The sequence below is a fragment of the Anastrepha ludens genome, chromosome 2 (genome assembly GCF_028408465.1).
Source record: "Anastrepha ludens isolate Willacy chromosome 2, idAnaLude1.1, whole genome shotgun sequence".
NCBI classification, from domain to species: domain Eukaryota; kingdom Metazoa; phylum Arthropoda; class Insecta; order Diptera; family Tephritidae; genus Anastrepha; species Anastrepha ludens.
The window spans coordinates 184555265-184568519 of record NC_071498.1 but is presented as its reverse complement, the minus strand read 5'-3'; positions in this window follow the sequence as shown (position 1 = coordinate 184568519).

Sequence of the window (13255 nt, the reverse complement as noted above, 5' to 3'; positions counted from 1 at the left end):
ATTATTGGCATCTTACTGCCCCTCTAACTAGCAGCGGCCACAGATGCAATTCTGCTTTGTAGCTCTATTGGAGTGCTCCAACTCTACATACGAATACTCGTGTAAATAAATATGTAAATACATGCAGGTATACAAATTCATATTTGTATATTGAGGCTGCGCACTACGCAACACCCAAGTTGTTTTAAATGTTCGCTGCGCATGCGCAACTCTTGGCTGAGCAACAAAAATCCTCAGTAAGATAGCGACGCTGATTTGAGTGACCAGTAGTTAAATGAGAGCGCGAATCGTTGTTTTTAATTTAATGTGCAACAATTGTACTGTTACTGGTTGTTGCTGTTGCCATAAAATATGTTTACATAGGCATTCAGAGACTCAAAGATTTCTATGCGTGTATTTACTCAATTTAGGTAAGTAAGACTTAAGGTATCGAGCAATGAATTAGGAATATCATTTCACTGGCAACAAGCTATTTAAATAAAAAAACGTACATACATACATAATTTCTTATTTGATTAATAAATGACGCAGATAACGAGTGTTGAACCTGCGGTAAAATTACAGGTGCTGCCTGTAGTGCGTTGGTGTCCAAACCACTTGACAGCTGTTAAGTCTAGAACCAGAGGTAACTTCTACTTGTATAAATATTTTACGATCACTTAACTAACACAATCAAGCGCATATCCCTACAAGAACCCGCCGTTAAAAAGCTAAAATACTCAGCAAACATCCTACTTCACGAACTGCGATTTGATCGAAGAAGTCACACTAGTTCGAGAGTGATTAGAATAGTTCCAGTTGCAAAATGATCTATTAGAGGTGTATGCAAACTATTATTATTCTGTTAGATTGAAATAGAATGCTTCAAACGTTAAGGAGGCACAAAACGAGGATATACGAGTAAAAGTTGATAGAGTCAATCAAAAAGTTTTTTGTCTATTATGAACTAGAACGTCAGCTGCATAGCAAACTGGTATTACGTTAGTTTAGAACTAGTAATTTTGGCTGCAGGGAAGTTGCTCATAGAATTACCAATACACTCACACTCAAAGATCAGCGCTGACCCTCAGATTAGCGTTCAAATTGCTTACTGCCATTGTGCTTGCCAAAACGGGACATGCGCGACTCATTAAGTTGGCTATAGTTTTATATGCGCGAGAGTGAAATAGCCAAGTTATTCGTTTGCATCAGCACCGGCAGATGAACTTTGAAATTATTGTCATTATAGTTGCGGAAACGACGCATACACCAATTATTATTGAAAGCTAATTTTACATTCATACATATGTGAGAAAGAAACAGCCGAGATATCTACTGAAGTTGGAAGCCGCGGAAGTGCAGGATCCACTCGCGAAGTGAATTTTTAATATACAGCCCGCGAAAAAACTACAGCATCTCAACAGTTCCAAAAGTTTAGACTATTTATCTATATCTGTTTTTCAATTTCCATTATTGTTTTATGAAAATTAAGGTTTATAAAAATGTATTGTACAAATTTTCATCAAAATTTAAAAAATTGTAATCAGAATAAACAAAATTTTGCCAATTAAATTCTAGTATAATATTATGTGAGCTTAAAGTGGCTCAAAATTCTCGTTGATTTTTGATAAAATTGACAGTCAGCCCAAATTAAATTTTACTAATATGTCCCCACCGAATTTAGTTCTTCCTTACTTGTTAATTTTGTGTTTTTTTTTGTGTTTATTTAATGAAAAAGTTAAAATAAATATTTTGTTAAAAAAAGATATAGAGATATTATAATTTGATAGGTTTTTTTAGGGAAGAGGTCAATCACACGTGCACTATTTTTGACATAGTCCATCAGTCTTATGAAACTTTTTCCTGCTCCGACAGTCTCGCGGACGATCAGTGGACCGACAATGTTCTTGTAAGGATATGTACATACATATACACCACAACAAGAACTTTTTTACAATCTACCATAAAACCTCTTGATTGTATTTTTAGCAGAAACTTTGTTCTTTTTTGCTGATATAATTTTTTATTTTTTCTTTGTTTTATTTAAACTCACTCAAAAAGAAGATGGCTATTGTTAATAATACAAACATACATATTCGTACATTAATGACGACAACAAATTAAGCAGTGCTTTAGCTTCGGTGTACCATAGACTACTGTGTTTGATTTTGTTTTGTTCTTCATCCTACTTATCATTATTATAGTATAAATATATTGGAAGTGGCTAAGCACTTAAAAAAATAAATAAAAAATGCCATAAATAATCATAGAATCTACAATTTTCAACATCTCGCTTTTAGAACAATTCATATCAGGTTCTCTTACGTTTTATGTATTTATGTATTTATTTATACATATGTATGTGTATACTAATATATATTTTATAATATATACATATGTACGTATATCGTGGCTCTTATAACCTTGAGGGGTTTTGGCCAGGCTTTCCCTTCGATTTATGGAGTGTATCTTAATTTTCTTATATAAACGGAAGGCTTTACAAGTTTATACCAGAACCAGCATATCATTATTTGATGTGGGAATGAGCGGGGCAATTTACATAATTACATATACATATATATGTACATACAACCATTGAAAAATATTTAAGTACGATGCGTTGGCAGCCATACACATATGTACATACATATGTATATGTTTTATCGAGTAGGATGCCGTAACGGTACCTTTTGCGCTGGAAAAACATTTGTTCAAATGCGTTCAATTATCTATTTCTCTTGAAGAATTCGCATTGATTTTTTGCAGCTTAGTGATATTTTTGTGAGAAAATTATCATACTTAAGAACGATTCGGTCTTGATTCACAATTTTGAGAATTGCTTTCTGTTTTATATTATTGTATAACTGGTAAGTAAGTAAAAAATAAAGTATCTGGAGTATTCCTATAACACTTCACTTTAGTTGAAACGATTCAATAATGTCGAAAGGAAAAAAATGCATTCTAGCACACAGATCACAGAGTTACAAAATACCGGATTATCTTATAGTGTTATTTCAATACAATTAAACGTTTCAAAAATTATGCTAAAGCTTAAACTATGGTTTTTAAAGATTTGAAACCCTCATCATGTTGGTCTCCTTGCCACGGGGATGAGGTTTAAGTGGTGGTCTGACCCCCATATCATGGGGACCAACCCAACACGAACTAAGAGGGAAGCTCCATAAGGGGATTGGCTAGTCCTCTATCTGCTTTACGGCGTACTTGGTGGTCATCCAACCACCATGCGAAGATCACCGTACCGACGAAGATCCCTTTGTCATCCCCAAACCCCTTTCATCCCGTTATTTCCTCTCCTTGCCCACCCCCTAAACCAGGGTGTTATGCGACACCGTGCCCATTGGATGGTTTGCAGCCAGGGGGTTCACCGACCGGCTGTATTTCAACGGCGTCTTCCTAACACCGGGCCGCCTTAGGAAGTAACTGTGGCCTTGCCACCGCATGGCGCGCTGCCGTGGGGGACCGTTTGAATTCCCCGTTATTTAAATAGACCACTGCGCTCGCCTCATCGAGCAGGTGGTCGTACGAAAAAGATGAATGCAAATAACAACTTAAGCGACAAAACTTCCATTGTAGCGGGAGCAGGCTGCAGTGGTCGTAATGCTACTGCCAAACACACACATAACACATCGCGGAGGTGCCGTTGTCCACGAAGACTCGGACCACGAAAGCGTCGGGAGCACAAACACAGCTGCGGAAGAGGCTCTTCTGCGTTCTCCGGCTGGGTCCAATGATGCTGCTTCGGATAGCAAGAACAGGCCAAGGATAAAGCCCGATAAAGAGAAGCTTAAGGTCAAAGCTCGATACAAGGCCGCGGTCAAAGTTTGTGACCGATTTGGCAGCAAGCCCAACCTGACGAAGCAAGAGGAGGAACGGTTGGCTTGGGCCAGAGAGGAGATCAAAAATCGCCTTCTACGCAGCAAAACCAATGTTCGCAGCCTCCAATCCGAAGTATGCGAACAAAATAGATAGCGAGGCCTCAGGCAGCAAGCCCAACCTGACGAAGCAAGAGGAGGAACGGTTGGCTTGGGCCAGAGAGGAGATCAAAAATCGCCTTCTACGCAGCAAAACCAATGTTCGCAGCCTCCAATCCGAAGTATGCGAACAAAATAGATAGCGAGGCCTCAGGCACCAAGCCCAACCTGACGAAGCAAGAGGAGGAACGGTTGGCTTGGGCCAGAGAGGAGATCAAAAATCGCCTTCTACGCAGCAAAACCAATGTTCGCAGCCTCCAATCCGAAGTATGCGAACAAAATAGATAGCGAGGCCTCAGTGCCATCGAAAAAGCAGAAGCACAGGCACGAGATGGCTAAACCGAAAAACGGAGACGAAAGACCTACGACGTCGAAAGCAGCGGCAGCGGCCAGTGAAATTGCCAAGAGGCACCTCATCGTGGCACTCACTGACCGCAGTGACGAACTGGGGCGAATGTCGCAGGAACGGTGGAAGGTAGTGGAAATGAAGCTACTGGAAGCCCTGTTTACGAAAATGGTGCATGGGATGACCCCACGCTCACATGGCTAAAAGAAGCAGTAAAAACGCTTCAAGGCCTGTGGGAGGGGGCATCACTAGAAATTGTTGATCGCAGCTGCACTCCCTCACTACCGAAGGCAAAGGTTTTCATTCCGCGAGTGGTAAAACCGGAAAATGCACTGCGACTACTACAAAGACAGAACACAGACGTGCCGACAGGCGACTGGAAAGTGTTGAGCGTGGCAAAACCAGCAACTGCTGATGGAGGCCAAGATTACTTTGTCCAAATCAACAAGCCGGCAGAGGACCTGCTTTACACGCGATTCAGGAGGATGGCTTGGGGAGTTGGTAGCGTGCACCCTCGTCTCAAAAAGCGCAACCCTGCAGATGACAATCACAACACGCTCGTTGCGGGGGAGGGGGAAAAGGATCTCGGTTTAGAAGAGATCCTGGAAGCCTCCCTCAATATACAGGAAGTGGAGCTGGAGGAAGTATTCAACCCCGAGAAGGTACTGAGGCCAGATGCTGAAGGTCCTTCAGATAAACCTCCACAAAAGTAAGAACGCCTCAGCCGAGCTCCTGCTCAACATAGAGGGAGTCGGCTACGATGTGGCTCTAGTCCAGGAACCATGGATAGCATCGAACAACATAGTTTCCGGTCTAAAGTCACATAACTACAACACCTACATCCCGATTGGAAAAAATAAGGTGAGAACAGCGATAATGGTCAAAAAAAGTATATGTTCTTATATTGATCATAATCTCTCTTCAGACGATCTGACAGTGGTGGCGGTAGAGGGCTGCAAGGATGAGACATTACTCTTTGGGTCTTGTTATATGCCATATGATGAAGAAGCACCACAGACGGAACTTCGGAAGCTGGTAGAAACAGCTGCCAGAAAGAAGCACGCTCTGGTGGTAGGAACGGACGCAAATGCACATCACAAGGTCTGGGGTAGTGCAGACATAAACGTCCGAGGGGACTCACTATTTAACTATATTCTGCAGAGTAGCCTAGAAATAGCTAATAGAGGTGAAGAACCCACATATGTTGGACCAACCTCGAAGAATGTACTGGATTTAACACTTTACACAAGCAAGCATGTTATGGTACAGGAATGGGAAGTGTTGAGTAAGCCTTCATCTCTGATCACAGATACATAAGCTAAGGTTATATTCCGCTAAAAAAATTAACTTATATCCTTTAGAAATCCTAAGAATACGAGCTGAGACTTGTATAGGGATATAATATCAAAAACACCAATGATACCCCGAAAATATAAGTCACACGTTGCACTTGAGAAAGGGATTGAATTGTTTGTAAATACTCTCGGCAAAGCCTTCAAAAGATCCTGCCCCCCAACACGTAATAGACGCAAGGTGAAGCCTCCTTGGTGGAACAAGAAATTAGGAGCACAAAGGCGTAGGGTACATGAATTCTATAGGTTAGCCAAAGTTCAAAGTTGCTGACAATGAGTTCTGTTGGAAGGAGTATAAGGATCTACTAAAAGTATACAAGAAAGAGATAAAGCCAAGGGAGAATCTTGGAAAGACTTCTGTAGCAGTATGGAAGACACTAACGAAGTGGCTAGACGTAGGAAACTGTTATCCAAGAATCCGTCTATGCCAAGAACAATTCGAAAAATTAACGAGGAGTAGGCTCACAGCTGTGAGGGCTCTCTAGAAGACCTGATCAGCACACATTTTCCAGGGTGTGCGGACACTACAGATCTCGTACCAAGAGGAGATATTGTGCACGACATCCCGACGAGCGTAATTACGACCAATAAGATAGAATGGGCCAAACAAAGTTTCGACCCATATAAATCGCCAGGACTGGATGGAATCTTCCCAGCCATGCTCCAAAAGGTAAGCCATTTTGTGGTACCATGGTTAAGAACGATATTCAGGGGATGCTTGAGGGTCAGCTATGTTCCTGTATTGTGGAGAGAAGCGAGAGTTGTGTTTATTACAAAAGCTGGAAAAATCAACCCTCTTTACTTGAAGGAATACAGGGCCATTAGTCTGACCTCATTTCTCTTAAAAACGTTAGAGAAGATTCTAGACACATACATTAGAGATACAATTGGAGTCACTTAGTGTGCAACCCGTTGTTTATCTATGGATAAGGCAGCTATTAGCTAGCAGAAAGATAAGAGCGGAATGGAACGATACGAGCGGCATATGCAGATGACATAGCTATAAAAGTTAGGGGAAAGTACCTGGACACCATCAGTAATGTGATCAATAACACACTTAAAATGGTACACCAATGGACATCTCGCGCACGGCTAGGGATAAAAGCCGGAAAAACGGACATGGTACTTTTTACCAGGAAGTGCAAGGTCCCGACGTGGAACCTCCCGAAGCTAGGCTACAACGACCTACTTCTCAAAGATCATGCAAGGTACCTCGGAGTAATACTAGACAGTAAATTGCTGTGGAAGCGCAATGTTGAGGAAAGGGTGAAAAAGGCCAGTAACGCGTTGTACGCATGTAAAAGAATGCTGGGCGTTATTTGAGGTCTATCACCCTCTGTTGTTGTTGTAGCAGCATAAACAACATATATATATGAGGAATGCTGCTGAAGTGACAGTCTTTGGCCGGATATAAATCCGGGTCGTTCCGGTAACGTAGAACCGACTGTCTCTGATGCATTGGTGCTACACGGCAGTAGTTAGACCGATATTGCTGTATAGGGCCTTAGTATGGTGGACTGCGACAAGAAAACTGACATACCTCATGCCACTAGAAAGAATTCAACGACTCGCTGCTCTGTGCATAACAGAAGCGATAAAAATCACTCCAACAGCGGCGCTGGAAATGATTCTCAGCATGCCACCTAGTGACCTTATGGGAAAACCTGGCAGCGAAATCCGCGAGGAGGTTGGTGGCTGCTGGAGTATTCACCTGCAGGACCTTCGGTCACAGCTCAATAGGAAAATAATAATATAATTGAAAAGGAGGGATGGCACAAAGGCATGAAGCCTGGCCATAGAACTTTTCACATCTATACAGACGGCTCTAAAACTTCAGATGGAGTGAGAGCAGGTATTTACTGCTCAAAACTAGGGATAAGCCAACCTATCAAGCTGCCAAACCACAGCATTATTTTCCACGCGGAAGTTTTTTCTGTGGGGAAAGCCGCGGAGCTAGCCTACACTAGAACAAGAAAGAACTCAACAATTAATATACTATAAACGTGAACAGTCAAGCAGCAACAAAAGCAATAAGCTCATATTGTATTAAGTTCAAAAATGTTCGACGGAGCAGGGGGGCCATAGAAAGGCTAGCCGCAAACAGTAGGCTGCATATCTATTGGGTGCCTGGTCACAAAGGCATTATGGGGAACGAAATAGTAGATGAGATAGCAAAAAGTGCTATTAGACTACCTTTTGAACAAGAGAACGACATACCAAAACTGCTAAATACAATATACAATTAAATGGACGACTACATGAAAAGGCGAGTGGAAGCTAGATGGACTAATCTAACCACATGCAAAACAGCAAAAGTCATGTGTAGAACTAACGACAAAAAACTGACTCAATTCGTACCTACGCTCTCGCGAAAGGACTGCAGAACTATCATAGGTATGCTAACAGATCATAATCTATTGGCTGCACATGCGTACAAAATAGGGATTGCTGACACGGACAAATGCAGGAAATGCAGAGAGGATGTTGAGGAAACTTTAGAACACCTTCTGTGCGTTTGTCCGGCATTATCAAAAACGCGTTTAAAATGCCTGGGAGCCCCATTGTTTAAGGGTCTGGAGGACGTCTCAAAAACAGATCTCCCAGTGCTGCTTAGCCCAGTCATAGCGCTGACATCTTACATGATGTCTACTTTATTTATTCATAGAGGTCGGTCTCCATCTGGCATCGCAACGACAACGCCGAGTTGTCTTGAATTTGCTCGAGAACACATATCCTGGACTTGAAATCAGTGGTGGTTTATTTTATTATTTAACGAAATTTTCTCTTATTTTATAATGAAATGAAAATAAATAGAGTAGGTCCAGATGATAGGAAGTCTGCACTTCGAGGTTCGCATTGCCTGCCGAGGCGCAACCGCTATTAGAAAACTCTTTGTCTATCAATGGGTGTTTCGTGCATGGAGGTTCGATCTAGTGCACTTCCGGTCTACGGCAACCGCTACTTTTCTGATTCGGCATTTATCGTGAGGCGAAAAAATTTTTCGAATGCAATTTGATTACTGTTCGGGATTGGGCATCTTCGAGTGCCGACTTAACATCTTTGGAACGACGTAAAAAAAGTTCTCAGTACGCACAATATCACAAATTTAGATCAATTATTTGAAAAGGCAAAGGCATCATGGGAATCCATTCCTGTTGTATGTTATAGAGGTTTAACAACGTCAATGCAAAGATGCGGTGCAGCATTAAAATCAAAAAGGATTTTCAACAAAATATATGTAAATGTATATTTTTCCCATTCACCTGCATTTTTAATGATTAGACTATTATTTTTCTTCGTTCTTAGGTGTTTTTCTCAAAGGAGTCTCGCGTTCTATTCACTTTTGAACATGAAATAAAAAAATGCATGTTTTTCTTAGACGAAAAAGCTGATACAGACGTTTCAAATTTATCAAATTAAAATTAATATGCAAAAAGTTTAAGGGATTTTATTGAAAAAAGTCTCAAATGAAGAGAACTGGGTGTCGTGTTTACGCCCTTAGCCAGCAATAAATCAGACTTCACAGTACTAGCTCATTTTGACACACTTCTAGTATTTTCCTATTATTTAACTTATTATATATAAATATATATGTATATATTTGCAATGTAAGTGTGTTTTCAACTGTTATATGCAGCAATTGTCTGTATCGCACATTACATTCATGTGCAATTAAATCAAAGGCAATCTTTGCTAAATATATTAACAAAATTGAAGTCCAGTGGAACTGCAACGCTTTACAAAGTTTTTATTTGTTTTAAAAATGATCAGGCAAGTGCATATGGCACAAAAAATATGGTAAGGAACGTACTTCATTATCACCGTCGGTGCACTATGCACCCTTAAAATACGAGATGTGTGTTAAAGGATCGCGGATATTGTGTTTTTTCAAAAACTATTTATTTATTCATTAATATCTATTTTGTCCCCTTCAAAGTAATCCCCATGAGATATTATGCACTTGTGCCAACGTTTTTCCAAATCTTCGAGCACTTAAAAAAATTATTTTTTTTATCTTGTTCAGCTCCTCCTTCGATGCTGTCTTTATCTCGCCAATCGTAGCGTAGCGTCGATGAATTTAGAATTAGCATATACATACCTACATATGAATGTACTAATAGGCATTGTTTTGTTTAGAATACAAGTAAAATTGTGCTTATGCTAGGACATCAAGTGTATACATATGTATACGTACATGCATATATTTATGTGTATGCATATGTAGATGAGAATTGTTTTTTCATTTGTTAGTCAGGAACTCGATCGTGTTATTTACTCTTCAGTTCTTGCAGATATGGATATAATGTCTTATGAGGTAGGTCAAGATTTGTGCTGCCCACATACTTATGTCAGAAGATTTATAATTTTTGCAAATGGCGTGGTACGTCAATCATCACTTGTAAACTAGACCGCTACAGTATACAAACAGATAAGTAACGAAGGATGATTAACCTGGCGCCAGCTTGCAGATATTGTATGGAATATGATGAAGGCAAATCCGTAAACACTAAATAGTACAAAGATATACATTTATGTATGTATATTTGTATATTATTTAAAACAGTATTAATACATATATTATTGAACACTAACCTTTAATGTAAATGAATGGTTCACAAAGTTACGTTTTATTTTTGATAAGTTCTTTTTGGACTATTTTGGGATATTTCCAAAAGCTAAATAAAAGGAATTACTAACGATTAAAGTTTATTTCAATATCTATTACAAAGAATACAAGTGCGGACTATATTTTTTAATTATTCCCTCTAAATGTTGACCGTTACATCGGATACACTCTTGGAGTCTGGCCTCCGTACTCCGTGGCACTCACTGAAGAAATGATGTCGGGATGCCATTAGCCTCGCCAACAACATTTTTTTGTGCTGAGATAGTTGCTGGGTTAGTTTCATTTTTTTTTACTTTACTTTTGAAGCACTCCCACAGAAAAAAGTCCACATAGGTAAGTTCGGGCGATCGAGGTAATCAGGGTATGCCACCGAAACGGCTTATCAGTTTGTTAAGGGAGAAAGAACGCAGCAATGCCTTGGTCTCTGTGGCGGTGTGCGGCGTGGCGTCATCTTGCTGAAACCATGTGTGTGTATTAAAGAAAGGATGTTTTCTCTTTATTGACAGAAAATAATCGTTCAGTATGCGCCGATAATGAACACCATTTCTCAGAAATATAGTCCAAATACTCTACTGCTTGACAATGCATACCAAACCGTTACTTTGGGACTGTGAATTGGCTGTTATTATTTTAATAGTAGGTTCTATCCCTGAGGTGACCAAAAATGCCAATATTGCTCTTTTCACTTCTATTTAAATAGAAATGGGATTCATCACTCCAAAAGCTGGTATTTACCATACGAAATCGCAGAAATTTTGCACAATTGGAATTTTGAAAGTACGAAGTATAAGTCTTATTTAATTTAAGAAGAAGATGTACAACAAAAACAAAATACAGCGTGAAATTACCTAACATTTTAATTCGTGCGCTTAGGTAAACTTAAATATTTATACAAATTTGATGAAGACCTTTTACCGACGAGCATTTTTTAGGTCTGCGAACAGCCAGTAGTCACTGGGAGCCAAATCTGACGAATACGGGGGATGTGGGAGTAATTCGAAGTTCAATTCATTTAGTTTTGTCACTGTTTTAAGGGCCTTGTGACAGGGTGCGTTGTCTTGATGATGATCAATAGTGAGCAAACGCGGCACCCACGATGTCAGCTAACTCACGCAACTACACTTTTCTATCGTTCAAAACGATTTTGAGGATTTACTTGATGTTTTCTGGTGTTACCGCCTCATTTGGACGTCCGATGCGTTGTGCACCATCGGTGGCTCTACGACCACGTTTAAAGTCAGCAAACCATCGTTTTATTGTTGTTTCTGCTGGAGCGGAGCCCCCATAACGTTTTCCAAGCCATTGCTTCGCTTGAACGGTCTTTTTCCCCCTTCAAGAAGCAGTGCAAAATAAAAACACAAATTCCATTGTTTTGAAAATAACAAAGGTAGCGTCACTCTTAGCATAATAACTCACGAACTAATGAATAGAGCCTTGTGGGAACTTGTAACACTTACAGCTATAGCTAGTTGGGTAGAGGGAAATGAAATACCGCTCGCGGACCAACAAGTCGACCAGACAAGGTCGTTAAAAAATTAAAACAGGTATTACTATCTGCAGCGCGCAGGTTGAAAGTAGACCTACTACGATTTCTAGTCAATTGTTAGGCTAGCTGGTGTTGACACCAGCAAATTGATCAGACCTTCGGGATAGTGCGGCTATCAGTAGGACTGATAACCTCTTATCAGTACGGCCATGTCTCGGCTGGTTTTGGATTGCCTTTAGCCGGGCGGGAGGAAGGAACTCCCTGGGGTGGATTTTGCCTCCGTCTCTCATTTTCAAGGCCCGATCTTGATTGCACGGGGTGGACTCAAAATCATTACTCCTAAAAACTCCCCCAAACTCATGGTGGGGAGAGCTATGCCGGTGAGCTTGACGACGTAGAGTCAAGCTTAATAGCGGACTCGGTGCAAGGTTTGGCGAACCTACGGTTTCAATTAGCCTTCCCATGGGGGCACCCATGGGTGACCAAACAGCATTTTTAAATTCAAAACCAATCATATGGATAATTTTGAAAATCAAAAACCGGACTGCACACCATCAAACGTGCGTACTTTAACCACTATTGGGGAACAACAATCACTAGCTGGGGAGGCGGTTGGTCTTATCTCCAGTGAGATAATGGACCACGACTTTCGGGGAGGGGCACTCTGTCCCTCTACCGACGAGCCGGATGAAATAGACACTCTGCTTAGCCAGAAGTGAGCCCGAATGTCTATCTCCTCGGAACAGGAGAGAACTCTCCTAGAAACTAGTCCAGAAACCAATGAGGATAAAATTAAAAAGACTTATGGGAGCAGGGTGAAGCTGGACGCAAGAGATTAAAGAGAGCACTGTGAGAAGATTGAATCCCTACCAGCGGCTACTAGACTTCAGAAGTCACTCAGCAAATATAACTCAAATGGCCTTTCTACTCTCAAGAAGACTAACGGAAGTTTTACGGAGAGTCTGGAGGAAACGGGGCAGCTTTTGCTGGACACTCACTTTCCGGACTGTGCCAGTGTGGGTGAGGGCAGTGAAGACAATGGAGACATCCAGTTCTTAATACACGCAGATAACTCTTCCTTGGCCGTATTATTTTTACAATGAACAAAACTATCTCTACCATGCTTCTACAGACTCTCGATGATCTCGGATACGAGGTCCAGGGGTTTGCTGACGATCTAGGCATCATGGTTAGAGGCAAAACTGGAAGGAAGAAGAAAATTAAGCTTAGGGACCCTTAAACTAGGGGACGCCTACTTAACTCTACCACTTATCGTACATCACAAATAAAGTCTTGAGAGCAGTATACATATGCCAAAGGCTCTTCGGTAAAACATGGGGGCTGCAGCCAAAGATGACAAGAAATTATAAGACAATAATAGTGCCAATGATCACCTATGCCTCTCTCGTATGGTGGTCAAAAGCAGACCAAACTAAGGCTCAGATAACATTTAACAAGGTATACAGAATAGAG